The 27,123-nt window shown below is 42.4% G+C and overlaps 1 pseudogene; it reads right to left on the bottom strand.

Moving 5' to 3' along the window:
• Positions 1-27,123, bottom strand: part of LOC133026375 (complement C3-like) — a 56,098-nt pseudogene that overhangs the window by 27,824 nt on the left and 1,151 nt on the right.

Below are 27,123 nucleotides of genomic sequence, written 5' to 3' on the forward strand. Positions count from 1 at the left end.
CCTGATTATAAACCCAGCCAAGTAACAGTTTGGGCAAAGGACGGTGCAGTTCCTCTCCCTTCAAAGGTGGAAGCTGTAACAAATTTCCCATGCCCACTCTCAGTGAAGTCTCTGCAGGAGTTTTTGGGCATGGTGAACTTTTACCACCTCTTTATTCCGCATGTGTTACGCCCCTAAAATAAGGGAAAAGGACAGGAAAGAAGCAGACACGTTGATGCAGGTTTCAGGTCCAAGTGAGAGCCCTGGTGATGTTCTATTTGTTACTGGTAGTTTTGATAGTTCGTTTTAGGAAGTTTAAAACATGAAAGAGCTGGCCCGATGCGCCATGCTTACTGGGTGGGCAGCAGACGGCGCATGGTCTAGATGTGCGGGCAGCATGCGGCGCTGTGTGTGTGGTGTTGTTTGTTCATGAATGCCACATGTGTGTTTTTATATCTTGTATATGTCATGTGTACGATTTTCCTGATTTGTTAATATTTGATCGTGCAATACACTTGGACTTGAAGCCTCCATCAACGTGTTTGCTTCTTTCCTGTCCTTTCCCCTGATTTTAGGGGCGTAACACATGCAGCACAGCTAATGCAACCCCTTTATGATGCTCTGAAGGGTAAAGCGGCCAGGCACGCAGTGATTTGGACGGAGGAAAGGAATAAAGCGTTTGAGGATGCTAAGGCAGCTTTGGCTAAGGCGACGATGCTGGCACACCCCGCACCCAATGTACCGACATCCATCACGAGCGATGCTTTGGACTATGCAGTTGGAGCGGTGCATGAGCAGTGGGTCAAGGGGGCCTGGCAGCAGTGTTTATTTTGGCAGCTATTTTTTATTTAGTCTTAGTCTTAGACGAAAATGCATATTAGTTTTAGTCACATTTAGTCATTTTTATCCTTCTTAGTTTTAGTCTAGATTTCGTCGACGAAAACTAATTACATTTTAGTCGTTTTTGTCACATTTAATAGCCACATTAAACTCCTTATCTTCCCTTCTCGGGCCCAGGGAACCCCTGTGTCTACAACTGCATACTAGTCTAGCTTTCAGTACTTAGGTTGTCCATTAGATATCCCTCCTATAGGTCTATAGCAGGGGTCGGCAACCTTTACTATCAAAAGAGCCATTTTGCCCCCTCTTCCCCCAAATAAAATTTGTCTGGAGCCGCAAAACATATTTGATAACAAAGCTGATAAAATTTTATATAAAGTTATACTATACTAATCTGTAGATTATTGCATTTATGAAATTATAGAACAACAATAAAGAAAACTGTTGACATTTTATTTATTTTTACCTGTTACAACAAAGGGAAACACCAAATGCTTATGAAGAGGAGAAGAAAATACACAGGCAAGTGTAGGCCTACTTTGAAATAAATTAAACGCAGAACTATGTAGGGTTATTTGAGTCATCCCCATATTTGTGGGAAATGTATGAAATAAGAAGTACCCTATTTTGAAATAAATAAAAACATATAGCTGCAGCCTATATATTTTAGTTGGCGAAATGTGAAAACAAAAAGTGAGCTGATTTACAGTACATTCTATAGAGAGCTGCTAGGCCGCTATCATGCCGTCCGACACTTTCGTTTCCTGCTAGAGGGCCGAAGTTTCACAGCGTACGTGGACCACAAGCCTTTGACGTTCGCCATGGTTAAAGTAGCAGAGCCGTGGTCTGCCCGCCAGCAGCGCCAGCTTTCCTTCATTTCGGAGTTTTCAACAGATATACAACATGTGGCAGGCAAGCACAACCCGGTGGCTGACTGCCTCTCCCGAGTGATCACTGGAGCCGTCCAGCTTGGTGTGGACTATGATTGCATGGCAGCAGATCAAATTTCGGATCCAGATGTTCAGGCGCTGAGGACGGCTGAGACAGGACTGAGGTTGGAGGATGTTGCTTTTGGTGCTGCTGGCACTACACTCCTATGTGATGTTTCCACAGGCCAGACACGACCAGTCTTTCCCACAGGATGGAGACGACTGATTTTCGACGCTGTCCATGGCCTGTCACACCCAGGAAAAAGACCTTCACAGAAGTTGGTAGCAGCAAAGTTTGTCTGGCATGGACTTAAAAAGGATGTGCGGAAGTGGGCTGAAACATGTGTGGTGTGCCAACGCTCTAAAGTCCACAGCCACACTAAGGCCCCCCTGGCACATTTCTTAGTACCCGAAAGAAGGTTCGACCATGTTAACCTGGACCTGGTTGGGCCCCTGACAACCTCTCAGGGCTTCACACACCTTCTCACCATGGTTGACAGAACCACACGTTGGCCGGAAGCTGTGCCGTTGGTGTCAACAGCAGCGGCTGATGTGGCTCGGGCATTTATCATCACCTGGGTTGCTCGGTTCGGCGTCCCATCTGACATTTCGTCTGACCGGGGCCCGCAGTTTACATCTGAACTCGGTGGCAGAGAACCTGGGGACTAAACTTCACCGCACCACGGCATACCATCCACAGGCTAAGGGGCTGTGCGAGCGGTTCCACCAATCTATGAAAGCTGCTCTACGTGCCAGCCTCAAGGACGGTAACTGGGTCGACAGGCTTCCATGGGTCATGTTGGGGCTTAGGACCGCCACTAAGGAAGACCTACAGGTTTCATCTGCCGAGTTCGTGTATGGCCAGCCATTGAGAGTCCCTGGGGATTTTGTCCCTGACACTACAGTTTCTTGGTCAGCAGCACAACAACGAGCTACGCTCCTGGACAATGCCAAGGTTTTCGCACCAGTTCCCACATCGCAACACAGCATCCCTCGTTCTCATATCCCTGTCAAACTTCATTCTGCGGGATATGTGTTCATTCGTCAGGACGCTCATCTTGCCTCTGTCTGCTGAAGACAGAGGCAAGATGTGACATATAAATGGAGAATCTCCTGCTGTGTTGTTCATATTTGGAAGAAAAACTTTGGAGAAAGTACGGACCCAATTGTGTGATATTCTCTTGAGTTCAAGTCTGAAAACAGCTTGAGTGTTGTAGCTCGGATATGTGGAGCAGGGTAGCATGTTGTGTCTCATTTGTTTTGATACCACTTCAGCCACAGTTAAATTAGGTATGTGCGAGTAAATACATCTGAGTGATCTTACCGGTCTTGATATGCTGGAGGGCTGCGTTTCGTTTCTGAAAGCCCACAGCCTCCCACTGGTTGGTTTTGTCCAAATAAGTGGTTGCAATGAGTGGTAGGGTCATGTAGATCATGTTCTCCTCTCCGCAGCCTCCTGGCTGGCGGATTAGGCTACCCATCGACTGCCCACTGATTGCGTTCTCTACCATTGGAGCAATGTTTTCAATCCCTGCAAGCACACACACAAACGGAAAAACCAAAGCACTTTAAATCAACAGGAGGAAACTTGCAAATAAACATGAATTCATTTTACGGGCATGCGATACACGACATGTCCAAATGTATCATAATCCCACCTGTCACAGAAATCTGTGTGCTAGTAGATGTGTTCCGAACCAACACGTTCCTTGGGATTCCACTGTTGATAGTTATCACTTGTTTACCTCCTGAAGAGAGAAACAGGATAAATTCTAGAAATAATAAAAACACAATATTACTACATTACTATCAAATGGAACTATTTATGTGGTAAACTCACCGACACCTTTTTTAGAGGGGTCTAGTGGTATAATCTGTGGCTTTTTAACCAGAACACCTTCTGGCTGGAAAAAAAAAAGCAGAAACAAACATCACAAATCACAACTACTTTTTAACTAATATATTATGCTGGTTAACAATAAAATACAGAGCGGCTTGTCTGTTAAAATATTCAATCCTTATTGGTCTGATTCTTTTTCTCAGCTGATGTTGCATTTTGAAACGGTGATAGAGTTTGCATTTGAAGTCAAAGTAAAGCCCTTAAAGATTTCTACTTCGCCAAACTTACTTTACTACAGGAGATCGCTGTTTGTTGCCCATTCATGAAATCACTAGTCATCATCAGTATTTTGCCATCGACAGCTATATATGTGAAAAGCAATAAGGAAATAGGAAAATGAGGACTGCATTTTAGAATTATAGTTTCTAATGACACAAAAGCTGTGTCCCAATTAAGGGGCTGCATTTGGGATCCAATGGGTGAATCCTTCTCTGGCCAAACCTATCCCAGGATTCATTGCTTGCCAGAGGCAAAGCCAACGTGCTCGGTATACGAGTGGCTGGGCGCAGTAAGCGCAGCCATAGTAGCTAACGATGAGATGGTAAGAACGGGACAAGCTGGTGACACAAAAAGGAAATCCTTCCCAAACCATCTGATTTATGCTGGGCCTTTGCGAACTTTGTGGCTCAGAACCTTCAGATTTGATGGCAGGGGGTGAATGCCTTTATAGAGCCTGATGGAGTTATTGGGAATGATATTGACACACCTAATGAGAGCAGGATATGTTGCAAATTGAAATGGCTACATACAAATACTCAAGTTACACTGGTTGCAAACGGCTGAAAGCAGCCACACATGCATCCACATCACACAGTAACAGGCCTCAGGTCGAGTACGTGTAGGCAACCGGCTGCATGGTGAGTGTTATACTTGCTATGGTTCTGCCACTTCCGGTAAACATAAATAAAGATGGAGACTCTCAAGGAGATCAACATTTAGCAAATGTAAGATCAAGACAGAAAAATCAACGACACATCATACAAATAATTCTAAGCCTGGTCACACAGCTTGTCTACACTACTCCTCGCCATTTCTGTCAATCATGATGTGGCCCGTATGACACGCCCCCGACCCCATTAAGGTCTCACTACTGCCCGACCTTATAATGCGATTATTGCATCTTGCTAACTAACATCTGGCTTTTTCCTGCAATGGGAATGGATACAATTGTTATTCACTCCAGAGTCAAATGGCTCTGCAGCAGAAATGGGTTTGATCCGACTGGCAGTGATGGACAGGTGACACCCGATTGAACGTGACAATTTAGCAAGACAGTAGTTAGTGACGTAGAACATGATGCACCAGGGGGGAAAAAGGCAAACTCCTCTTCAGGCAATGGGAAAGTGTCATTCACCTTTGTAACAGGTTAACCTGCTTTTAAATACCTGCTTACACCTGCTAAATGTGGTGCAAAATAGATAAATTACAGAGTATGTTTCTCTTACCACCACCCACAGCATCTTCTTGACTCCATCATTGAGTGATGAGTCTTTAGCAGCTGCTTTGACCTCAATGCTGAATTGTCCTTCCTTCATGGGAATGATGACGAAGGGGACAGATCGTGTGGTGTGTGGCCCGACTCTGACCTCCTGACGATACCTTGCGTGTTTAGAAGCCGAGCTGCACACATGCTCCTCCTCAAGCAGATCCACACGCACCTTGAGAAAGACACAGAGATACATCAATGAGTGAGGTATATGTGCAGTCGGTCAAAGATCTGCCTCAAGAGGATGCGGATTCTTCTTCGATGATTCCTCTCATATTTGACAATTTCAGGTAAAAGAAATTAACACTAATTTAATGGTTCAGATTGTTGTCCAAAAGAACATTTTGACCTTGAGAATGCGAAGGAGACATGTCAGACACTACTACACATATCCAGGGTTTCTTCATGGTTTCACAAGTAAGATTTCAGACTTTTTTGACCATAATGAATGAAATGAAGTAGCAGAGTAGAGAATAACCCTGGAAATACCAACTATCTCACAAACTACAGGCAGTATCAGTGTACTGTAACAAACTCTGAACAAGGTGTTGACTCAGCTATCAGTCCCATGTTGGTCTTGTTTGTAGTTTTATTAGAGCGTGCTAATATCTACATCACAGAGAAAGAACTACACATGTAGAGATATAAGAAGCTATGCATGAAGCCAAAACATTTCTCTTAGAAATGAAAAATGGTAATGATTTAGAATTAAATGACCTACCTAAACATATTCAAGACTTAGTATGTTGCATTTTACCACATTTAAGACCCTTTACAGCCTAAAATTCAACCAATTTCACTAGACTAAAAGCAGTATTATTGTCACAGGAAATCTCTTGGGACAGGCCTAATCCCCTGCATTTACCTACGGTTTTCATGACGTTACCTCGGCGTTCGCCAGTGACAATAAGCTGAGAGAAACGACTTGAACGTCCCTTATGGGGGATATGGAGAACAAAGGAGAGAGCCGCGGGGGGTCTCGCAGAGCCTCGCGGAGCGATCGCGACGTGTGATCGAATTAGCATATGAATCGGAGTTCAGCCGCTGGCAAGAACCTCTCTCTACTCACCATTGGAGGAAACCACAGACCCTTAAAACTAAATGTCACTCGTGATTGGCTGGTAGAAGTGTTGCTATTGGTCACCCTATGGGTCATTGCAGTGCACACGTGGGGTCACAGCATTCCACACGTGGGGTAAGCCCCTCCCACACAATATTAATAATAAAAATGTATATATTAATATTCATTATTATTTATTAGTAAGCCTTTACCAAAAGCACTGCAGTTAATTAAAACTAAACATTCATGTGATGCTTGATGTTATAGGTGAACATATTGTACAGGGAACATATGTGAACAAGGTATATGTGGAGTCAAAGCTTTATTTATATACAGCACAAATATTGTACAAAAACTCAGGTGAGGCTTGAAATGTTTCTCTGCAGCCTCTGGGTCATGACTTCTTTGTGGGACTCTGTGTGAATCTTCTCCAGTGTGTAGACGTCTGTGGTGTGTAGCTGTGAGATCCAGTGTAGCTTCCAGTCTTATTTGAAGTGTGGCACACAGGTCGGTGAGCTCCTGGCTGTGGAAGGATGGATCCATGTCATCTGTCCCGCTTCAATCAGCTGTAAACACATTCAGTAAAATTAGCACAGTTCAATGACAACATACAGCTATAGATGTAACTGGAAAAATTATTTAATGAATATAACCTTACCCTCTTTCTTCTCCGACAACTCCTGAACTCCTCAATGCTGATGCAAGGTCTTGTTGGATCAAACTGGCTCATAGTGTGTCTTTGTACGTCATGGACAGGCAGCTGGAAAACAACATGAGTAACATGATTTTATTATTAATAAATGGAAATAGCCGCGCTGCATCACCGTTGGAAGATCCACAGCAAAAAAACACCAAAACAATTCATAAACAGTGACTTACATTCAATGGCTTAATTTTCGCACTTTAAATCCGGACTTTCAGCGTCTCGGCCTCACGCGCAGTGACCGCCACGTTGTGTTTGTTTCTGTGTGTGTGGGGGGGGCTGAGGCTGTGAAAACAGAGAAATAAGTCACGTTGATGAAAAAACTTAACGAGAACAAACTGTTACATCTAAGTAATTCATACATATTTACACATGCACTAGTTCTGCTCAAGCACTCGATGCTGTGTTCGTATTTTAGCAACTTTCTCGCTATCCCAAAGTTGCTGGCATGCTTTCAGATGTACGAGTTAGCTTAGTGGTAGCTAGCAATGGCGTCTCCTAGCTTAGCTCTTACCTTAACTCAGGGACTGTGCGTCCGTCTTCTCCGCCTCGACTCGTCCACACCGGGCCCGCGGCTCTGCTTACACACGCACTCATCTTCTCCTCCAGGGAAAAGCGTCGTGTCGACTTCAGCAAGTTATTTACCCCGAGAACAGAGTCACTCGTCCCGACCATGCTAACAAGAGCCGCTTCCTGTCTGCGGGACACTCGACGCTGCACGGCGTTTACGAAGCTGATGACGAGAGCGGGTGACGTGAGGTTTTCACAGTAAATCTCCACAACTGTCCTTGTCATCTTAAAGCAGCGGTTACATCAGCTTTTAAACCTTCATATGGGATAGGGCTGAACGATTTGGGGAAATAATCTAATTGCGATTTTTTCCCCCCAATATTGCGATTGCGATTTAATACGCAATTTTTTTATTTGAACCAATTTTTTTCCCCCAACAAAACGTAATGAATGATTTAAATATGACCAACACAATATTAGATACATTTAGTGTTAAATAATATTTAAAATTATAGGTGTCTTACTGCTCCCAAGTCAGAAACATTTCACACAACTGAAACATAGAATTTGCCTCTACTATACTTTGAAAATATTTTGTAAAATCAAAGTAAATAAAGTTATAAATAAAAAACGGAGAAATGCACAGGCCACAAAGTCAATCAGTACAACTCTATGTATAAACAGTTTCCTGAAGTTAATGAAATGGTCCCACTCCTCAGACTGTGATTTTTAACCCTTTCGAACACAAGTCACGTAACAGACAGAGTGTGTGTGTGTGTGTGGAGCCACAACACAGCAGACATGAGGCGGTGTAAAGACTATGAGCATCCCGGTCATGTCCGGGTGGTCGTGTAACGTACGGAGGCGCCGGGCCTCAGCAGGAACACCCCAATGCTGAACACCTCCGTCTCGCCGATGTGCTTGTAGGTGACCGGGGGGGTCTGGAGCCCCGCCTCCCCGGCGCTCGGCTCGCCGCCCCGGAGCTCGGCTTGCTTTTCCGGGGAGCGATTTTCAGGTCCGCCGCCCACAACGCGATCACCAGCGAGATGAGCTTGCTCTGTGTTTGCGCCACGTAGGTGACGCAGGCCTGCTTCGCTATCTTCTGGATCAGCGGAGTTGTGTTGTCCCGCGGCAGTCTGGCTGCGGGTGCGGACGGTAGCCCGATGCGCTACTCTCATTCGCACGTAATAATCGCGTACGCTGGTATGTTTTGTCACTATAATTCATGGAAAACAGCTTAGTGTGCCATTGACATGTGAATTTGATGCCAGTATTTTGGGAGGACAGATATTTTTATGGAAAGCCGATAGAAGTTTGGAGCTTACAGGACACAGACACATCATACCTAGCATAATTTCTTCCTGTTGAGCGGATTGCTGGTAGAGGTGTGGTTAACAAATCCTCTGTGCATTTAACCAGCACAATTGAAAAAGTGACTGTAATCATGCCACTCTGTACAGTGGTTGAGATTCAGGATTGTTTTGGATGACAATAAAAATTTGTAATAAAGTGCATTGTTTCATTTGACAGCATTGACCTTTGTTCGTGGTATACAATGTAATTCATTATAGCACACTTACTTATTTAAGAACAATTTAAAATTTCAGGTTTTATATATATTTTCAGCCTGGTGTACTCAGCCAGATAATTAAGTTGCTGCCTCTTAGAAAAAGGTGTTATCTGCTCTGAGGGGAACTATCCTGATTAGCATTTGTGAAGCTCAGAGCATTGTCATTTGCATGTGAAAGCCTCCTCTAGGCGTAGGAGCAGGGGGGTCACCTCACAACAGATATCAGGCTTGAAAACTGCAGGAAACAGGAGAGTTTCCTTTGCTGCCTGCAGATTCGTGTGAAAAGCTGTTAACCGAAGAGTGTGCCAACACTTTCCTGCGACACATAATGACACAAACGCTTCTTTTCATGCAGTGTTTAAGACTTTGTTAGACTTTTTTCCCACAAAAAACCCTATGAAAGCCAGGAGAAACAACCACTGAAATATCTACTTTTGCTTTCTTTGACATAAGTGAGAAAAATTATCATCCTCTCATTGACTCCATCGTGAAACAACAAAGCATCGTGCTCAGACTTACTGTGATAACATCAGGGGTGTAGTTGTGGAGGATCGCCTTTACTTCCAGCTGCTCGTCACGGACAGCAGAGTAGGGCAGTCTGAGATCGATGAAGAAGTCCTTCCGGACAATCACTTCCAATGGTTCGCCAATGCAGATTCCTTAACGATGAGAAGGATAAGAAGTGGTGAAACAGAGAAGCAAGAAAATGGGGGATGAGAGAGATTTAAGTTGATCGTGGTACGACGAGTCCTCACCGCGGGTTCTTGACAGACTGATGCCAGTGAACTGCCAGGTTGTGATTGAGTCTTGCAAAGGAACACTCTCTTCACAATGGATGTGGAGTCACTGAATCAAACAAAAAAAATGCACAGACTCAGAGAGGTTTTAAACATTGGTGGTGTCGTGAACAGAGTATAGTATTTTTGAATGTCTATATTAGTTGCCTCACCAGTTCGGTGTTTGTTGCGGGCAAGAAGGCAGTTCGATGTCTGACCACAGCCAACTCTCAGGGAACTTAGTGCGAGAAACAATTTCATTGCTGTCCATGTAACTGTTGTCATCCTCCTCACCTGGAGAGTCATTAACAAGGAAGGTTACCACTTTGATTGTCTCAAAACCACTAGACTAGTGTTAATTTCGTTGACGAAAACTATGACGAAAAATATTCGTTAACAACCTTTTTCCTGTGACTAAGACGAGACGAAGACGTAACGAAAACGGATCTTTGAAAATAAAAACTATGACTAAATCTATTTCAACTTTCGTTGACAAGACGAGACGGGACGAAAATGTTGGTGGTTGACTAAGTCACAATAATTTTTTAAAACATCATCGGATCAGGCCGTCATGAAGAACCAGGACCGGGCGAGTGTGTGTTTCTGTGTGTGTGTGTGTGTGCTCCCAGATAGCGCATCGGTCCCAGGGCTCCGCCCCCACGCACTCGCTCAGAGACACAGTGAGATCAGAGCTCGTTCACGTGAAGCAGGCCGGTCACTGACTCACCGGCTGCTTCCTAACTATGGAAACAGTGAAAACACAGAGTTTCTTTGCTCAGGGATCAGCGCTGCAGCTTCTTGATCAGAGCAGAGGCTGCAGTTGGTTTCTACCGAGCTTCAGTATCTGTGTTCGCCTCCAGTCTGATCTGCTTTCACTTTTTGTTTTCACATTTCGCCAACTAAAATATATTAGGCTGCAGCTATGTTTTTATTTATTTCAAAATATGGTACTTCTTATTTCATACATTTCCCACAAATATGGGGAGGACTCAAATAGCCCTACATGGTTCTGCGTTTAATTTATTGCAAAGTATGCCTACACTTGCCTGTGTATTTTCTTCTCCTCTTCATAAGCATTTGGTGTTTCCCTTTGTTGTAACAGGTAAAAATAGAAATAAAATGCCAACAGTTTTTTATGCCAAATTTCATTTGGGGGGGGAAGAGGGGGCAAAATGGCTCTTTTGATAGTAAAGGTTGCCGACCCCTGCTATAGACCTTTAAGGATATCTAATGAACAACCTAAGTACTGCAAGCTAGACTAGTATGCAGTTGTAGACACAGGGGTTCCCTGGGCCTGAGAAGGGAAGATAAGGAGTTTAATGTGGCTATTAAATGCGACTAAAACTAGACTAAAATGTAATTAGTATTCGTCGATTAAAACTAGACTAAAACTAAGGATAAAAATGACTAAATGTGACTAAAACTAAAATGCATTTTTGTTTCAAGACTAAGACTAAGACTAAATCAAAAATAGCTGCCAAAATTAACACTGCACCAGTCTGACCCATAGATCTTAAATAGAGATGGACACAAAAGTGAAGCCTGTCTTGGTCGCCACCTTGTGGCTGGCTGCAGTATACGGGATACATCTGGCCTCCTCTAGAGCTGCCTTTTATGTTGATGACATTTATTAAACTCAACATTTATTAAACTCGACAGATGTAAAAATGAAGAAAACTTCAAAAAGATACAAATATCTCTAGATCATAAATCGGTGTCACACAAGTAGAAGACATCGACGAAGATGTGGACATTTTGGATTTGAATTTCTAAATGGTGGGAGTAAGCGGAGACATGTCGTCCATCTTTATGTACAGTCTATTATCTGGCCCTGGATGACCCACCCATCCCTCTTCCCCCACTTCCCTCATCACCCATCTCTTACTGCGGGCCAAGTTGAGCTGATCCTGCTTCAATTCGTCTCGCAGGTTCTCCACCTCTGTGCAGCAGTGCAGGAAAGCCTCAGCACAGGATGCACCGTCCGAGATGTACTCACTGCGCGTCTGACAAGTGTAAGACAGGGGGGTCTCCCTCATGCCATCCAAGCAACACTCACGCTGCAGTTCATTGGTATAATTACTCACTGGAAAGAGGGTCGAGGAGAAACAGAGGTGAGAAGGGATGAAGTACAAAATGAAAGGGGGGCTGTTTGGAATAAGGCATTTTAAATTAAGGCAAATTAGAAACAAATATACATGAACTAGTCAAGTCCGTCTTATCCACCTTATGGCCGTTCATTTATATTCAAAATTGAAATAGTCATGTGTGGACTAGATAAATTAGAGTTGTGGTTCTTACCTAAGCTGGTCGTGACGTGCATTATAGTGGGAGATCGTTTCCTCCTGGTGAGGACCGGACATTTCCTCTCTGGAAATGCAACACAGACTAAGTGTTAAACAGAGCCACTGACGGAGGATATAGTTTGACTTTGATCTTGACGCTTGGATGAAATCAGTTTAATGTGAGAAAGGAAAACAAATGAGAGAAAATCAGTGTCACCTTGTCTGTAGGGAGTCCCCGAGGCAGTGCTGGACTCGAACAACAGGCCGGCATCGTAGAACACACTCATACTGTCCTTCCCTCCGCCGGGTGTGCAGCCTGTGTCGTATTTCTCTACAATGTCCCACACCTGAACAGTGTGGAAGTCATTTACACAAAGTTGCGAAATTAAGGAAATAAATCAAGTTCTGAATCACCATAAGAAAGACGTATTTCTAAAGTGCATCAGCAGCATGACAGATAACTACAGTATACTGGATATTCCTCACTATACATGTACATTATTACCTCCACCGAGGAGGTTATGTTTTCACCTGTGTCTACTGGTTTGTTTGTTGGCGGACATTTTTGTAAGCAGGATTACAGAAAACCGCTGAACCAATTTCCCCCAAACTTGGTGGAGGAACGGCCCTGATTATTATTCTTTGGTTCAAATATGGATTAAGGCACATCCGGTAATTTTTTTGCTATTCTTTTAATGACAAATAAACAAGCACTATCTTTTCTCATTTGTATTTGTACTATAATTTCTAGACTATCTTATACTGGGCCTTGGCGGAGGAATTGTGACCCTCCAAAATAAGGTGCTTTCACACCTGACCACGAGATAATCTGACCTTCTCCAGCGCGGCTGTATGTGAGAACGCAAATGTCTAAGTAAGAGACTCGGAGCTGGAGATCCTCTGAAGGTTCACCGGCAAACAAATGGGCATTTTCATTACCCTTCTAACAAGTGACGGATGCAAAAGGGAAAAAAAAAAATATCACACGATGAAAAATCGGTGCCACACACATAGAGGACCCCGATGAAAATGTGAAGAGAGCTTTTGGTGATATGGGTCGACACCACTGTCAATGTGCTGTAAACAGAAAACACGAGATCTCTGCAGCCGGATGAATACGTTTCATCCTGCCTGCTGCACCTCCCCTCACAGGAACGCTTTAGAGATTTTCTGTGCTGTTGTGAACACGTGTAAACGCAGAATCTCCTCCTGAGTCATTCATTAGGGCCCAAGCACCGAATGGTGAGAGGCCCTATTGAATCAGTAAGGATTATTATTATTTTTCCGGCAAAAGGATGGGCTTTTTGAGGGCTTTAACGTGCTCAAAAAGTTTCTAAACTTTGCAGTAAACTAGTAAGTGGTGAAAATTTACGTATTCTGGAGTATTTGGAAATGGGCGTGGCAAAATGGCTCAACAGCGCCCCCTGGAACCCAGCCCCTAAGTTTCCACATAACCGATTTTCACCAAAATCGAGCCAGAGGTGTTTCGTGACAAATCATGAAAAAAAGTCTCATGGGGCATTATGAAAAACGCAACAGAAAGCCCGCCATTTTGGATTTAGTTGCCATTTTGGCCATTTTGGCCATTTTTGCTTTGACGTACTTGTCCCAGGGCTTTCATCAAATCAACTTCAAATTTAGATGAGTGTCATCACAACAAGATGGAGAAAAAAACTGACTTAAAAAATCAACTTTTCGTCACACCGTGTGACCGTGGCGTGGCGTCAAAGTTTGATTAAACGCCATCAAAACTCGAGGTTCTGTACCTCACACATATTTGGTCCAATCGGGTCCAAACTACACACATAAGACAAGAGTCTGATGACATCTCCACAGAAATCATGACTTTAAATCACAGCGCCCCCTGGTGGCAACAGGAAATGTCTTGTTTTTTGCATGTCTTACACTTGGATTTATTCCTTCTCATTCACTGACCTCAACCATGTCAAACTGTATCAAATGGGTCTCAAGACATTGATAATGAAGACATAAGATTACTGTGACTTTTCGTCAAACGCCATATAAATGGCGTGGCATCAAAGTTCATCAATTGGCCGTGAAACACGGAATTGCTGTAACTTCCGTGTTCATGGTTCCATCTCACTCAAACTACATGTGTGTTTTAACATCCCCCCCTGAAGATAGTCATATGGTTCTAAGAAATTGGCGTGGCAAAAGAACTGACTAGCTAAAGGGCAGCCCCGGCACTACGATTGACCGACATGTACAAAAATCCATTATGGCATGTGTCTTTTCATAACAAACAAATAAGTCTCTTGGATCAATATGTTAGACCAAACAGGAAGTCCGCCATTTTGAATTTAGTGGCCATTTTGACCATATTCACCATTTTTAATTTGACATACTTGTTCCGGGATTTCATCAGTTCAACTTTAAATTCAGATGAGTGTCATCACAACAATATGGAGTTAAAAACTGATTTAGGGATAGATTTTTCGTCACACCGTGTGACCGTGGCGTGGCGTCAAAGTTAATCAACTCGCCGTGAAACACGGAATGCTGTTACTTCAGTGTTCATGGTTCTATCTCACTCAAACTACATGTGTGTATCAACAGCCCCCCCCTGAAGATATTCATATGGTTTTAAGGCCGTGTGACCGTGGCGTCGAAGTTTGATTAAACGCCATCAAAACATGACTAGAGTCCCGGCCTGATGACATCTACACAGAAATTATGACTTGAAATCACAGCGCCCACTGGTGGCTACAGGAAGTGAAGCGTTTATCTTTATCACAGAGAGGAAAACACATCCAACGCGGAGACGTGCGCTTGGTCATCGTTCGCTCTCTCCCCGGACCACAACAGGCTTCAACGTGCGGGTGCTCGGGCCCGCAAGTGCTACAACGTAGCCCTAGTTCAGTATAAAAGGCAAACTTCGGAGTTCATGTCTGAAACGACCTATATTGAATTTTTTTTTAATTAATCTCCTTTGGAAATATTTAAATTGATAATGATAAAATAAAGAAATTGCCTTTTCTGGGTGAGGCGGTGCTTGTTATTGAGAACGTAGACACTTTTGTCCACTGCTACCAGTCCCACCAAGGCCTCAGGATCTCCGGTGACCTTCAGACCAAACATCCTGCGAGGCTTGTAGGACGGAGCATCTGTAGAAGATTCCAGCTTCAGCTGAACATGAAGGGAAGGGCGATGAATGGAGACGAGCAGTTTTGTGCTTGATGAAAAACACATACAAAAATTACAGAACCAACTTCTTCTTCACACAACTCTGCTTGTCTTGTTTTTTGTCTCGTAATTAGTTTAACTCTGTAAAAGCAGTGATGTGAGTCTTACCGAGCCCATGCAGGTGTCCTTGACATCCACCCACACGGAGTCTGACACCACCTCATTGTCAGTTAGATGATAATAGGCTATGATGCGGAATGATGGCAGCATGTCTTTGGTGATGGGAACTATCAAGGCAATCAACACTTGGCCTCTTGTCTTGTAACGGCCATGTTGGATCAACTGACCCCTGCTCAGGATCTAGGGGCACAGATTCACACATAAGTACTTAAAACCGGAGTTTATACTTTACATAGGTCGAGGTACGAGGCAGAGAAAAACATCTCTCACCAGGTATGTGATGTCACTGTCTTGATTTGACTGCTTTTTTAGATTGAGGTTGACTTTCAGATTGTTTCCTAATTCCAGCTCCGCTGTATCCACACCTACAAAAATGATATTTTGCAATGAGTGCGAAACACTGAACAGTTCATGGCGCATACAGTACTTTATAATCACAGCCTTGTCCTACCATCTGAAGTTATTAAAGGCCGATATATGCTTCTCCGTTTTGACTGACACGGACTGAAACGGACAAAGGAACGCCCTCTCCGAGCGCCTCTGAGAGCTTTTCGTGCACCTGATTTTTCTAACTATCCGTGGGCATGGCGGAGAGCCTCGGGACAGCCCTTGGCTGTGATTGGTCCGCTAACAACAGCATTTCGGAACGACATAATTTCCGGACCTCAAACTTCCTGTTTCCTTCCCTGTATCACAATAAACCCAAACACAACTATGATTCTACGATAAATGTGACATGTGTGTTAAGCCAGCGGAGTTGTCCAGCTGACGGTGGCTGGTTAGAGCACTGACCGTGTGTACGGTCACATACGGTTATAACGAACTTTCATAACGGCGGTGGAAACAGCGCAAATTCCCGCTGTCACGACTTTAATTCCACTTCTATCATGATTCATGACACTGTTTCTCAAATACCGACAGGTTAGAAGCAAACACTGGGCAGTAGTTAGTATCAGGAGTCCCTGCTGACTGTGTGTGGAAGCTGGAGGGGAAGCTACCTGCCTCCGTGTAGCTTCAAGCTCTGGGATTACAGTTCAGAAACAAGACCGGGGAACCGCTGCGCTAAGAAACGATAACATCAGCATTTTGACCCGCTGGGTGTCACTTTATTTCATTTAGTTGCCATCGTTCACTGTATGTGAGGAAAGCCGGGAAGAGGTAAATCATATATATATATCTATGAGGTAAATAAACAAACGTGGACTTCTTCTACCCACAAATGAGGTAGGCTTCTCTGAGCTCGTCTTCTGTGCGCCACCTACTGTTTGGCGGTGAATTGTTTTCTCGACGTACAGTTGTCAGAGAAGCATAAATCAAAAAGAGTCCGTGGGATCCGTGCGTCCCTCCGCGTAGCCGGGGAAGCATACTGGAGCCTTTAGACTTACCTATGTGGATGTAGTTTTGGCTTTTAGTGTTGTACTTCGCAGCTGTCATGGTGGCTTTTGCTTGCCTCTCAGGTGTGATACGATCATCTTTGGTCTTGGCCTTCAATTAAAGACACACATGGTTATAAAAAAATACATATAAAAGATCTCAGCTCTGCACTGTCCCGTCCGATCTCATCCTATCATTGAATGACACTGACGAGAATTGATGAGGTTTTAAAGTCCTACTCCAGAAGTTTATTACATCTTTAAAACTCTTTGTTGAAAAAAAATCCTTGTATCACCTTAAGATGGCTTAAATGTAACACTTCATCTTCCTTCATCCTACTATGTTATACTAAAATGATCTCTGTCAATGTGAGTGCTTTGGCTCGTTTCAGGAGAAAATCCCATCTATAATAACACACAAATTACATGACCACATACACTTGGCATGCACATGCCGGTGTACACAGGAATTGCTCCAGGAATGGATGGTTTCTTTCACATGTTACCGGTTGGATCATTGTACAATGCAGAATTTAACAACACTTGTAATTGATTATCCAATTTTGTTCTACACTGGAGGCCAAGTCTGATGCCGTCTGTTTTTTCTTCTGGAATCGGGTCATGTGATAGGCGCCTGTTTCTTAACGAACTGTGTCATGTCATTAGCAAAAATTAAAATCAAGAAACTTCAGACACTTACATTGATCTCTAGTCTTTGATCTCCGGACACTGTGTTGACTGTAAGCTTTGCATACCCATTTGCTGCGGTTATACCCTGCACCTGACCTGGATCCACCACCACTTCAACACCTTGTGCTGGGGTTCCATCTGGATTTGTGACTTCAATCTGTCATCAAGGAAACAAACAGCCAAACAATGAGAAATATTCACCTGTATTATCAAAGCATACAGTTAATTACAGCTTATTAAGGGCAAACAATCTCTATTACATCATTTTGCATGCAGTGTATGTACTGTGCAATAATAGACAGAACAGAACAATGGTGAATGTTAGCGCAAAACTAATTAGGGCCACTCAGATCTGGCGAACAGGAGCGGACTGCCCGAGTGCCATCATTCCACGCAGTATGTGGGCTGGATGACAGTGGGACGGCGTAGGCCAAAACCATTTTGCTATGTGGGATTCGAATAGTTAACCTGTTGATTTGAGTAGTAATTATCTAACCTTTAAAATACAAAATCAAGACAACAACAACAGCAGAAATAATAATAATAATACAATATTAATAACTATACATTGTATTTCAATGCGCCTTGACAGACACCCAAAGACATCTTGTGATACATTACCAATAAACACATGAATAATTTAAGCAAAACCAAACATCGAAATTGGATTAGTGTTTTGTTGATTTTTTTTTGTACAGTCAGTTCAGACAATATTTGTTATTGCATTTATATTATCCAAAGATATTTCTAATTATATTACATGGGTAATTTTATTTTATTTCAGGTTGCCTTGTAAAAACTGGTACGAATTAACGTACAAATACAGCTAACTTTTTTACAGTATTTTGTCTGGAATAAAGAGCACTGTCACTGTCATTTCATATAATTGTAAAAATCTGTCAGGGCTTTACTGCAACATCGAAGGTCATTTCCGGTTTGAAAAATTTTGGCGTTTTCTTGAAGTGGATGGTGTAGGGTGATGTGACAATCTGGATACCTCTCAACTCTGCCTCCACCATCTCCCCACCTGTGCAGAAACACAAACGCACACCCACCCACAGCCTCATTACATTTGTCCACATTCTAAACTGATATATGAAAATGGTAATTTCTTATGCACATATCCTAAATGAAGTTTATATTTTTGCTCATAGCGTGGATATTTCTCAATGACATTGAATAAGTCCTTGGAGCTGCTGAATCAGATATGCTGAAATGGCAAAAAAACTCACAGTTTGTCTTTCTTACCGCTCTCTGTCAGCACACTGACGGCTACAAATATCGGACTCCCCACCAGTTTATTAATATCCTGGAAAGTCTGTGTGATGTGTTGTCTCTTCAGTTGGACCATCCCATTACCATTCTCGAGCTAATGTGACATAACACATAAGAAACAATTAAACACAGTATAGTGGCACAGTAGAACAGTAAGCAAACAGTTGGAGGTACTGGTCAGTCTGGCTTCATTCTGAACATCATGAATATTTAATATCTGCAGATAGGAATGTGACAATGCAATGAAATGCATTGCAACTGGCAAATTGGCAGACAGAATTATAGTATGTGCTCACCAATATTCTCTGAAGAGAGCTGGGGAAGCTTATCTTCCGACCATCATACTGAACCCCAAATACCACGTATGCTGTGCCACTCACCTCTTCACCAAACAGATAGCTAAAAGCCAGAAGCAAAGGTTTAAACCCACAAAGAAGAAAAACTGGACAGGTAAAATTGGGATCATCGAAAAGTGACAATAATAATAATAATAATACATTAGATTTATAAAGCGCTTTTCAATGCTCTCAATGCACTTTACAAAATAAGGAGACAATCAATAAACTCTTTAATACAAATAAAGAGAAAATGATAATAACAAGTATACTAAGAAGATAAAAAACTAAATCAAACCAATGGCGGATCCAGGGGTAGGACCAACGGGCACCACTGGCCCCAGTTGAAATCTTTTTATTTTTTAAGCTTTTTTGAAGAACACAATTGTTGACAATACACCACTGTTCACACACATACACACACTTTAACGTGTAGTCAGATACACATAGCGTAAACACACAAACATAACACATAGTTTTTCTCCTGCTTCTCAACCTCAGAATGGTTCATACTCCTTAAAAAGGGAGTCTGCCTTAGAGGACAGATAACAGGTTTTCAAACCTCTGGCTTCATGAATCACTTCATTATATTAGTTGTGAGACTCCCTCACACACACACACAGCGGACAGATTAGACTAGAGATTTTCATGCCTTTCTCACAGTTTTCTATGACCTCACTTCACACACACATAAAATAAGCGCACACACGAGGCAATATGCTCATGAACTTTAGTAACCGCGACACGGCTTGCACGTCATCACGCAACGCCAGGAGGAGGACCAAACGACGCCAGGAGGACGACCCGACGAGATCCGACCAATCCCAATCCAAGAAGAACTTCTGTCAAGCCCAGTATCGATATATAAGCTTTGTACGCACTCTGACTAAATGCCATTTTCCTGTACAGGATCAGTGGACCATGCATGATCATTTGCTAGACACCGCAGTTTCCTGACCTGTGACCTCTGAATAAACTTGATTAATTTTAACTTGAGAACGACGCCTCCGGCCTTTGATTTCCACCCGCAACAAAATGGTAGCATTGAGGATGGTTTTAGACGATTGGAAGAGCGGAGTGGAAACAACAAGTCGGGGAGGAGGCCGTCTCTCGGACGGGAAAGAATCGTCCTGAAGTGACTTGTATTGCCTTGGGAAACTGATCAAACAGCGCTGTACTATTAAAAGGTGAGCAGAGCCTATTTAATTGAAATCTGCATATTGTTGTGATAGAGAAAACCTAAATTTTTGATCAGAAGTCCTGAGGGTTAGTACAAGTTACATATGATAAATTTAACAAAGTAATTAAAATGGTCTGAAAATGCTGTGTATTATGCAATGGTGACGGTTGTATTTTAATAAAGAAACGAAGACACACACTGTAAATAAATATGCCTGATCTCCAGGTTTGTGTTTGAGTAGTAGTTTCAATTTTCACTAATCAGGTCTCCCACTTCAAAAATAGAAACGAAGACAAAACACTGTAAATACATATGCCTGCTGTCCAGGTTTGTGTTTGAGTAGTAGTTCAAATTTTTCACTAATCAGGTCTCCCACTTCAAAAATAGAAACGAAGACAAAACACTGTAAATACATATGCCTGCTGTCCAGGTTTGTGTTTGAGTAGTAGTTCAAATTTTACACAAATCAGGTCTCCCACTTCAAAAATAGAAACGAAGACAAAACACTGTAAATACATATGCCTGCTGTCCAGGTTTGTGTTTGAGTAGTAGTTCAAATTTTACACACACACTGTAAATAACTATGCCTGATCTGCAGGTTTGTTGTGTGAGCAGTAGCTAACTCAAATTCGGTATCCCACTTAAAAAAGACAATATATATGACAATCAGTGTTGGAGCCCTGACACCAGGCCAGGGATGGAGGTCACGTGCCACCCGTGGATGTTTTGAGATTGAAATGTCAAGTTATATGAAGATTTTAACTGCTCTTACTGCAGCTCTCTCGAATCAGGTCTCCAGGGCCCTGGCGACTGATCCGGAGGAAGCTGCAGAACCGAAGGTAAAAGTAGGTGACTGGATAAGAGTCAAGGTTCACAAGAGAAAGTGGCCAGAACCCAGGTGGACTGGACCGTACGAAGTGATGGAGGTTACTTCACACTCGGCCCAGGTTAAAGGTAAATCAGGCGCACCTTGGCACCACCTGACACATTGTACCCCAGCACCTTCACCTTCCTGCCCTTTGGCTGAAATAAGAACTGATTTGAATAATGCCACAGGAGCTTTACAAACCAGACACACCATTGTTTCAATTGGGCACAAATAACGGAAGGCTGTTACGAATAAGGATTTGAAAGAGGAAATTACTTATATAAAAATTATTATACTACTATTGATTATATAATATAGAGAGGATGTGAAGTAACTAGTATGAATGGAAGTGTGTGGCTGTTGGACTGAGTGACTGGTAGAAAACCTTGGGGCGCGGCCCTTTGAATCTCAAAAGAGGGAGTCCGGTCTCTGCCCGAAATTTTAAAAAAAAAGGTGGCAGAGAGCGCGCTTGGGCTGTGAATGTTCGTGTGCTTGTGTGCAGGGAGATAACTCCCAGTGTGTGTGGGAGTAGGAGTGTTTGTGTGTGTGTAAACGAGAGAAATGTCTCAAGGTCAGCTGGCTGACTGAAGACACAGAAAAAACTGACGGAGCGACAAACTGACTGGAAAACGACTTTTTCCTAAACTAGTGGGTGGTATATGCGCTTGCCATCTGATATATGTTGTATGTATGAACGGGAGGGGTAAATGTGTTTAGGACTTGCCAAAGAAAGATTAAGACTTGCACAGCAGAGGATGAAAAGGGGGAGGGCCAGAACTCTTACAGCTTACAACTGGCGTTAAGATCACAAAGAGGCTTGGTTGTTTGTTTTTATGTAATTTGTTTGTTTGTTTGTTTTTAATATTGCTCCATTCAGAAGTAATGAATTCCAGAGGGAATTGTTAAAATTACACTTTTTGGCACAAATTTGTTCTTTCAGATATTTCCAAAATATATCTTATCAATTAGAGGAAAGCAGAAAGGTTCTGGCCTCCAAAGTTCTATATAAAACCCAATCATTTGATCTTATTTTATTTTCTACCTGATGATAAATTCAAACTTAACTTTAAACTTAATTCTGTGCTGCCTAATTCCATATTCATATCATCCACTTAAAATTCAATAGTCAAGACATGTTTAATCTATTTACAGTTGGAATTTAAACTAGAAGTTTGATTCAACCCCCATGTAACTCTGGAGAGTCCTAAAATAAATATGTTTCACCATTGAAGAAGAATAAATTAAAATCCAGTTAAAGGTCAGAGGTCAAATACACTTTAACTCATAGCCGGTTTCATCTTAAATGAAATGCAGAAACCATAATACAAGGCCCTCTGGTTACACACTTATTTGAATGTCATATCTATAATTAGATTTAAATTTATTTTGGACCCTTTAACTTTCAAACTCTGGAAAGAAGGTTTTTATTTTGTTGTTTTGTTTCACCAGTTATCTTAACATCTATGGCTCTTAATTTGAAAGGTGATGGTAAGGTCCAATTATTGTTTTTATTTCATCATGAAGGAAATTGTGGCAGAATAACTTTTACATTGTTTTGAATTGTTTCAGCTGTCAACTCTGAGACGTTTGATTGAATCTAATCTCTCACACATTTGTATTTTGTATGTGATTCCTGTTTTATCACAGGACAGTTTGACGTCAAAGCTTCTGAATTATCGTGTTATGGAGCAGTCAATGAATTTTGGAAAATGGCTTGAACTCAAATACTCAAACACTGTCATATATGCTGCATATTGAAATTCAACTTGTTTAACCTTTTATTTTTAATGGTCCACTGATTTGGCCGACCACACCTCAAAAGTTTTATGAAATTGTTGAATACAAAAAGAGGGTATGTATGTTTTGATTTGATTATTTTGTTTGTTTCTTTTAATTATAAATTTATATAATCTACTTTAATCTCAATTACGCATCGCAGTAAATTAATAATTTTTCTGTTTGTCTTCCTTTCAAACTCTGGGAACTGGGCTTCATGAATTCCACAACTCACTCCCATCCGGTGTTAACTCCACCTCCTCCACCACGACCGACAATACGCCCTGCGTCTGGCTTGGTACAGTGCAAGCTCAAACACATGGCCTGTTGGCAAGTATTAATTCCACGAAAGGATCTTTACAAGGCTAAGATCCAGATCATTGACTCTTAAAGACTGAAAAAGCCTCACTGACAATTCTTGATAATTTTGTTCCTGGAGCAGATCTGAAAAAAGCTGAAATCTGCATAGATCGCTCCTGTACCCTGTATGGTCACACAGACACGAATGGCCCTGGCCCCTTCTACTGGCAGGGAGGGTTATGTGTGTACTGATAGGAAGTGATTGAAAGACATTTTTTCCAAACTGCCCCTGGTGGCTGGGTGACCAGTGCCCTCTCCACCTCTACGCACCATGACATGACATAGCTGTAGACTCTGCTCTGATGAAGGAAAACGTGCCTCATCCCCAGCTGTTCTGTGGATGCTGAACTGGGGATGGATGCTGTGGTTGCTGTGGATGCTGAAGGGGAAACTGATGCTGTGAAGCTGAAGCTGAGGAAGATGGAGATGACGACGCGACGATGATGATGAGGAGGGGGACGGGTTTGCACTGGATGGGATAAAGGTTGAGGGGAACATGAACTCGCCAGTAAGTGGTCAAACCCTAAAGGGGGATTAAAAGAGAGTCTGGAGGGATTTCAACTTTTTAACTATAGTCTGTGTCTGATTGAACTCTTAAGCAATAAAGATAGAAACAGTTTTAGCTAGATATTATACTTCATACAAATGATTTCAATAACTGTTGCTGCTTAGTGATAATAATGAAACTTTCACCTGTTCTCACTTCTCGTTCTGATTAAAGCATAATTTCCTTGGCTACATTAGACATCAAACAGAGTTACAGGAGCTGCCTCTCCTGGGGCAAAGTCAGTCTGACATTGTTTGGGTTCAGTTTGTTCCGAATGTTTACAGTCAGGTTTGTTTTGAGATTTTTTGTTTGCTGGCTGTGATTCTTTGAATCACAGCTATGTTTTGACGTTTTTGTTTTTGGGTTTTACTGAGTATTAAGTTGGGTTTGTTTTTCTGCCTTGCCCTTTTCTGCCCTTTGCCTTCCCAGTGTTCTCCTGCCTTTGATTTCCACCCGCAACACAATGCGGTTGAACAAGAAACACTTTCAAAAATATATTCAATGATAAGTGGCTTTGCTTAAAACTATCCAGCCAAACAAGGAATGCTTAAATGTGCACCTTACTGGATCAAGAGTTATGGATTAACGTTGGATATTTAATTGGTTCCTGATGTAAATTGTTGGCCATTTATGGCCCCTGCTTTAGAAAAATCCTAGATCCACCACTGAGCAATGACAACACACTAAATCAGCAAAAGCTCCAACACAACCTCTAATTCAATCAATCCACTAATGACAACTCTTCTCCGTAGAGCCACAAAACAAAAACCTTCACATACGTAGCTTTGATGTTGATGGTGAGATCCGGACTGTCGACATAGAAGAAGGAGCTCGAAGGCGTCAGTTTCACCTCAAAACTGGGCAGCACTAAAAAATGTAAAATGTATTATATCAAGTAAGTTTATTGTGGAAGTAAAAATGAATGAATGCTTTTTAGGTTTTACAGTAAATAACGCTTGAGGTAAAAGGGACTCACTATATTCTTTGACCTCGAACTCTGCAGAAAAGCTCTCCTGTGGGTTGCTTTGGAACTTAGCCACAACTTTCCAAAGTCCAGGGCTGCATGCACACATACACAAACACACACACACACACATGCAAAAATTAGAATTAAAATGTCTGAAGATGAGAAAAAACTGCATTTAAAGTACTCCGGTTGACTCTCTAATAAATCATGAAGTCTGTCACTGTTCTGTTATTTCTTACAGTCCAAAAGACTAAAACTGTCAGGTTGTAAATAAAGATTAATAAGCAGACGGCCGCCCAAAATAATTGAATTGAATTTATTCAAATACTAACCTGACAATTTCAGCGAGTTGGAAAACTCCAGAGTGGATCCCTGATTTCAGAGAGACTGGATCCAGAGGTAAAACGATGCCTTCAGGAGTCTAAAAATAAAAATCATTGGACAACCATTAACACTGAACCCTGCCACTTATAGCGAAGTCTAACAATACAAACAACCAAGAGTTTGCAACGACATCCCTCCGTGTTATCAGCTCAATGACGGACACTTGGCTTTTTCAACAATGCTTCTTTACTTGTACAATGAGTGATCCCTTGAAACGTGACATTTTTACTCTGAGGAACAAGTTCCAGTGAAGGTATTTTTTGAAGAATTTCAATTCTAAGAATGTGTTTTAGATGATGGTGAAAGCTAGTAAATGATGTGCCATTGAGCTGATAATAATTCAAATTTTTTTTGTAAAATACAAAGTTAAAATGCAATACCACAAACTCGATGGCAATGGAAGTTTCGTCCCTCTCCACCGGCTCCATGCCGGGCGTCACTGCAAACATCCTGAAATGAACTGACAGGAAGAGAGACCGAGGTTTATCTTACAGTGCAGTCATTCATAAAAAAGAAAAAAATGATGGCCTACTTGCAGAGATATGGGTGAGTTTGTCAGCGCTGAAGTCGTATTGAACTGACCTTTACTGTTTGGGGTGTAGAGGGTCTTGTCAGTCTGGATGAAGATGTAGCCAGACTGAAAGGACACCAAGACGACTTTCTCCAGAAGGCGGTCGGGGAACTGAGCTTGTAGGTAGACGTACTTCTTCACGTTGGGGTCCTTGCTAAAGTCTCCAGCAGGGATCTGATGGCAGCATGTAGCGAAATGAGGAAATGTGAATGAGGAGCAGGACGAACATGTGTGAGGAGCATTTCTCTCGGAGTTCATGTTAGAAAATGACGCCAGGTCACAGCAACAGTGGTTCACATACCGTTATTTGTCCCAGTGCCTGGAAGTCTCCTGCACTGGTAAGCGTCACAGATGTGGTTGCAAGCCTTTTGTTCTTGGTTGGATGGTTCATCACGTTGATATCAACACTGATGTTTCCTCCTGTGCAGTCTTGACACTCCACAAAGACATTTTCTGCCGTTCCTACGCGCAGCAAATTGGGGGCAGACATCACCTTCCTACAGACCAGGAGGAAAAGACAAAGAAAAAAACACACACTGTCATCTCTTTGCTCCATTTGCTCATACAGGGTAGAATTTGTATCAGACACCGCCACAGTGTCATCTAGCCCACCAACAGCATGGAATCATGGCAATTGAGCAATCTACTCCTGTTTGCTAGATCTGGGCCACAATTAAACCATAGCAATACTGCGAGGAAACCAAAGGTGACCTGAACCTGTTTTGTGGTGTTTGGGCCATAGTCAACATTTACCATATGGGCCACTATAGGTCATCCAGATTATATTTACCTAGAGCAGGGCAGGTTTCCAAAAACGAACCCATTTGTTTTGGTATATTTGGGCCACTTTTGCTTTTTTACAAGTGGGCTATTTGAGGCTCATATCCATTTGTCCAGGCCACACGAAGGCCAGATGTGCAGCAGTGGCCCACATCCATATGAACTGACACTTATTTTACCTATATGAGGTTGTGTTTTCATCTTTATGTGTTTGTTTGATTGTTTGTTTGTAGGCAGGATTGTGCTAAACTACTGGACAAATTACCACGGAATTTTGTGAAGGGATGTGGTGTGGGTTGTTGGGATTTTAAATTTGTATATGCCTGTGTGTGTGAGATCCCTCCTTTCACACCATTTCATGGTCAGAAAAGAACCCATGAAATCTTCATATATTTGGAAAACATCCTGGACATAGTTAAACCTTACACCCCGGCCGTCCACTCCACTCTGCATCTGCCAATCAGCTTGCTGCTCCCGCACTGCGAGCTAGACGCCCAACAAAATCACGACTGTTTGCTGTCCTGGCTCCTAAATGGTGGAACGAGCTCACCATTGACATCAGGACAAAGGCAAGCTAAAGACACACCTCTTCCGACTACACCTTGGTTAAGAAGATAATGTCTAATAATAATCCTCAACTCTGGTGTGTACATATATA

Source organism: Limanda limanda, chromosome 2 (genome assembly GCF_963576545.1).
Source record: "Limanda limanda chromosome 2, fLimLim1.1, whole genome shotgun sequence".
Lineage (NCBI taxonomy): Eukaryota > Metazoa > Chordata > Actinopteri > Pleuronectiformes > Pleuronectidae > Limanda > Limanda limanda.